Source organism: Equus przewalskii, chromosome X, assembly GCF_037783145.1.
Source record: "Equus przewalskii isolate Varuska chromosome X, EquPr2, whole genome shotgun sequence".
In the NCBI taxonomy this organism is placed as follows: Eukaryota; Metazoa; Chordata; class Mammalia; order Perissodactyla; family Equidae; genus Equus; species Equus przewalskii.
This window is the reverse complement of record NC_091863.1, coordinates 73,397,746-73,403,745: the sequence shown is the minus strand read 5'-3', so window position 1 is coordinate 73,403,745 and position 6,000 is coordinate 73,397,746.

Below are 6,000 nucleotides of genomic sequence, written 5' to 3'. Positions count from 1 at the left end.
AGCTCTTCCACCAAGCTATCATTACATTTTTCTTCTAAGATAAAATCTAATATTTGCTATTGTAGTTCATTTATGAGGAGTTTAACATATCTTTTTGTAGTCAGTGCTATTATTTTATTAAGATTTAAGAAAACAATTTCGTTTGTTAGCCACAGTTTGCATATGGTTTGAGTGGTCTGCGCGAGCTTATTTTCCCCCACAGCACCTTTTCTTTTCAGTGAGTGATTTTGCAGACTCTGAAGTTCACTTAGCAATGCACACATTGTTGATGACAGAAATGCTTGTTTTGCAGTGTTGTGCTGGTACGAAGGCAGTAGATCTAGCCAGCACGAGGATGCAGAAGGGGCTTTGCTCCAGCAACCATCCCATCTCAGGTTCGAGGAGCGCATACTAGGTCAGTATATAAACCAGAGTCCCCAGGGACTTTGAGTAACACTAGAGTAGTCCAGACTTTGTTTAATAATCAATCATTTCAAAATCTTTTTGACACCCATTCCATTGTTTTGCTGTGTTACTCAACGTGGCAACGATCTGTCCATTGCAAAATATCAGGTAAGAATTGCTTTCATTTTACTAAAGTATCTTTTTGTCACATTAAGGCCAGAGTGCTTATAAATTGATAATTTTGCACCTTTTATTAGGCTGTTCAGTAGAGAGATCCCCCTCCCCACTGTTGCGTGGAGGATTACTCCAGTGAAAGATGACCACTTAAAATGAATGCAAACGCTTTGTGTCATCTATTCTTTTATCCAGTCATTATACATATAACTCCACTGGTTAGAGAAGCCACTCTTCAACAAAAAGAGTTTTTAATGTAAAATGAGACTATTACACCAATCTGATGCCGATAATATAATAATAGTTAAATTCAAGTAACTTTCATAGAAGCTTGTAAAGATCTTTAAAATTTTGACTCCTTTCTTAAAAAAAAGAAAATTAACTTAACTAAGACAATAAGAATAAAGTAAGTGACTAACAATGAGTGATCATTTGTTTGTAACCTGCATAGGAATATTATTAAGAAGTCACTTTTATTCTCTCTCCCCTTGGTAAAAGTATGTGACTGCATTTCTACATCATTGGAAGTTCTGGGAAGGCTGTTACTGTCTATAAAGAGGCTTTTGCCCCATCACGTCTAAGATGGGACCGTGTTCACGGTGGTAATGACATGCTTATTTTTTGATAGTGAAAATTAAAGGATGGTGAAATAGGAAGCATTTTCTCATTGGAAATTGCTTTTGATTGTATACAAAGGCTTGAAATTAGAAGCATGGGATAGACTTTAAATATCATATTCCACCTCTCCCTAATTGCTTTTTTGTAAAGGAAATAATGAGTGCACTAAACTAGGGTACATTTAGAACTGTTACACTGAGGAGAATTCTTGTAACCTGCATGTCAGAGGTACTGAAGCTGTACAGTGCAAAACCTTCTCAGGGATTTATTCTACTTTTGCCTTTTCAAGATTCTGGTGGCCTAGGCAAAGAAAGGGCTATCAAAAAGAGCTTTAAAATGATTTATTGTAAAACGTAGGCCTTGACTGCTAAACTAGACAGTAGCACTAGGAAAGCTGTCGCTATTTTATGAGATGAACATAAAATAAGAGGTGAACAAGCTTTGAGGTTCTCAAAGGTCCCTTCATCAGTTACCACCTTCATCCTGGAGAAAGGAGCTCTTACTCCTCCAAAGCAAGTGTACTCAATGTTTTTCTATGCTAGACTAGTAAAAGACATGTTATTGCTAAAATATTAGGCCTCAGTGGAAAATTCTTTGCAAGGTACTTTGATTTTAAAGAAAGGTTTGAGAAAATAGTGTACATGAAGAGCTGTTTATTTGTAGTTCTTGCTTTTAAGGGTAATTCAGTTCCTATTAGAAGTTACCACTTAGTATTTTAAATGAAAGATATTATCAAAAATAACAGCAATATTTGGATATATAATAGATTCTGTGGAAATATGCATTTAATGTCTAATATACAGCATTGCAACTGCTCTCTTTTGGTATCCATCATGTAGTAAATCAAATTGCTCTGGGAAAAAAAGGTTCAGGCATAGAAGGCAGGAATTCTGAGCTTTATTTGTAAAATGGGAATAATACTTATTTCCTCACAGGTTTGCTGGGAAACCAAATAGAATAATATATATACTGTAAAAAGCTCTGCAGATATTAATCCTAATTCCAATGCCAAGTACAATAAGCATTTTTATTCTTTTTAATTCTAGTAAGTGTTATTTATTCTAGTGTGGGAAAAGAATACCTTTTTTTCACCAGTTGCCTGGATTTTCTGGTGAAATCAGGTTTGTGTCTATGCTACTTGATCACTGATGGAGAAAAAAATAGTATCTATAGCCAATAGAATATCTATTTTGTGAAGGGGAAAGTGAATAAAATTGGAGTGAGTCCCAGCCCTCTCAGGCATTTTTCAAGATATGGCTCCATTTTTACCTATAATTAGAATTATATTTATGTTGTAATGTATTTCTGAACAAATATAAGGGATCAGGAAAAATTTTGTTCTCTGGCTTTACTTTAGTTCTTTTATTTGGATTTCTGGATCATTCTTCCATTGGGGAAAATTCCAAAGAAATTTGCGATCACTGTGTTCACATTCATCTTCTGGGGTTATGTGCAAGAGGTCTCAAGGTATGAACAACAGAAATAGCACTGGACAATTTGTAAATGAATGTATATTTCAGGTTTATAACATTGTCTTGATTAACTATGATTTAAACTTATCTGAGTTATTTCAGTGAATAAAGGATAAAATAATTAGAACTCCTAAAGCATAGGTGTAAGTATTTGAACATTTGAACTAATATCACATAAATTTAGCAATTTATGGGTCTATGGTAAGTTGTGCAGTAGAATGATATGTTTGAGTAATGTAAATTTAGCAATTCATGTGATATTTTGGGACATGAATGATCCTAGTCTGAATTCAATCATTGTTTAGAAGAAGCTAGTTTTTCTAATAATATATGTGTGAGAATGTGTGTATCGCCAAGCACCAACTATTTTTGACATGTACTCAATTAAACACCTGGACATGTATTATAATATATACTACATGATTTTAAGCTATTTATTCGTAGATTTGAAAAACTGATTTTCATTTTATTTGTAGAATTGAGAATTGTAGAACTGTGCCAGTTCTTTTCTTTCTCTCTTATCCTAAATTAATTTAATTCTTATTATGACTGTACAAAAAGTAGAGCCTCTGAAATGTGCTATCCAGCCTCATTATTCTATTAATCTTTCTATTAGTAAAACAAATACATAGTTTGAATACAGAAGTAAATGCTTTTCAGTTATTAAGAAAGAAAAAATTGAAAATATTTTCTTGGATTGGGATAAGAGACCAAATCCTATATATTCTTTATATATTTCAACCATGACTAAAGCTGTGATGTTGACCAAAAGCTTTCACAAAGATCGACCCCCTCTTTCTTGGAAGTGACGTCATAAATAAGTGCTATGATCACAAGGACCAGTGAGTGTGCTTTCATTATCCTACTCAATCTCGTTTCCTGCCTGGGACAGCTCAACTTTTTTATTAAGGAAAGAGGCTGGAAGACAGACTTCCAAAGTAACTTGCACTTTGTAAATTCTCAATATAAGTGTTGAACAAATGTAAAATATTTGCAAATTGCTCTAATAAATTCCTTACATCCCGGGTCATACACCATAACACAGACATTCGTGTACATATATGTATATAAAAATACAGGCGTACAAATACAAGAATATTTCATTGTTGCCTGAATTTGGTGACTTCAAAGCAGTGGTAGACAATCACGAATAGACTTTTAGGGAAAGATGGGTCTGTGGTAAGCTGTGCAGTAGAAGGTGTGAGTAATGTAAAAAGAACAGATGATTTCAGCACTTCATACTAGTGTGAAAAACACCGCTGTGGGAGCCTTGTGAAAGCTGTGCAGAAAGTAGAAGACCAGGAAAATCAAATAGGAAAGAAGCCAAAGGACAATAGTCATCTCTGGAATTTTTAACTATACTGAAGTAAAAATTAAAGATATATTTTAATCTAACATTTAAAACAATTTGATTTCATTACCAGTGTCTCACTGACCCTTGTCTATGAATTTATTTTTAATTTAATAAGTTTATATACAGTTACTAAATCAGATTTGAAAAGGCTTTTAAAATATGTTTATTTAGTTAAGAACATGATATCTTTTATTATATTGTGTATTGACCATATAATAGAGGAGGCTCATATTCACATAGCTGTCACTGATTATACAATGTATTTCTACTTTTCTCATCTGTAAATTAGATCTTAAAATCCCTTCTTCATATGGTAAAGTTGAAGTAAGATAATATATGTAAAGTGCATAACCAAGTGGCCGGTGCTCACTAAATTGTAGCTGTCATCCTTGTCATCATCATCATCTCATCATTATCTCTTTCAAACATCAAAGAATACACTTTCATCCTTTTTTCTTCTTGGTCTTTTTTAAGTCTGACTTTATGTAGAAAAAAAAATCTAGTGTTCTCTGAATTTCTTGACATACCCTTCTTGTAACCTTTTCTTTCTCTGGTTCTTATTCTCCAATAGAAGTTGCAAAATTTAGCGTAGTTTAGATGCAACTGAACCCCAGTGTATAGTATACGGATACTAGAGTGGGTAAGGTTCCTTGTTTTTGTTATTTTCTACAGTAATTCACAGTCAACAATGACCTAAGTTCTGTTCCTAGGCCTTGAATGACAGTATAAATAAAATATTTTAGGGTTATTTTTGAAGTGAATTGCCTCACATTTACTTATCTTTAAACTTTTCTTGAAGCTTGTCTAATGCTTTTCTGTCAACTGGAATAGTCATGATATGGCTTCTCATGGTTTTGCATGCCCATGTGAATTGCATTTTTTTCTTTTTCCATTTGACTCTGTGCTATTTAGATTGTCTGAGGTGTAGGGAACAAAGCCAGATAACAATGCGCTCTGTTACACAGGCTTCCTGAAGGTGTGTCCTAAAATAACTTAAGAAAGGAGTATCTTCAAGTAGGTGGAATATAAGGTCACACTTACGCTCTCCTTTGAGGAGTGCTGTAACTCTTTCGCTCTCCTCATCCATTCTCTGTCACACTTACAGATTGCATCCTCAACTTCCTGCATGGTAAACTTGTTAAGCAAATTTTAGAATGCTTTAGGTCCTAACGGCTTTCCTGGGTTCAGGAGACCCAGCTTAAATTTCATCTTCTCTAGGAACACCTTCTTGATTCCTCCCGGCAATTAGACTTCACCTCGTCCTCCCTTCTCTCCCTGCCCATACTTTAATTGTAGCATCAGATTAATGTATTTTTCTTCACAATAGTTAACACAGTGCCTGGAAGAGAAATGCTCAATATGTATGTGTGAACACATTTTTGAAAGATGAATGAGAAAAATGCTTAGGGGAAAGATTTTAAATATTCGGCAGAGAATAAGATTTATGTGTGAGTTGGTTTGTCAAGAATGGGGGATTGTGAAGAGTGAAGGGAATGGAGAGATGTTTCTCATCCAAATGAGAGGGGAGTTCTCTGTTGGAGAGAAGTGTAGAAAGGACAGGTAGATAATTCTTACAGTTTTGCTTAGAGCCTGCCTGAATTAAACCACAGCTCTTTATACCTAACTATGTCCTTCTTTTCTCCATTCTAAAATATCCTTCTACACCCTCTGCTCACACTCTCCTCCAACACTTTCTTTTCATATTCATGTTTTCATATAACAAATTTACCTACTTTATACAGGATCAAATGTGAACTAGAAATTGCTATTGTCATGGAGAAGAAACATAGAAACAAACATATTAAGAAACAAAAATGAGTGACAAAATTTAAAGCTGCAATATTCTGATTTTTAAATATCCATTTAGAAGGATTCATTTCTTTGCTAAAGAAGCTATGTTTTAATTTTTTATAAAGTATAACATAAAATATTAAAAATTTTGAGTACAAATGTTACATAAACAAAATAAAAGCAGTCGTAGTATTGCTCTTGGATGAA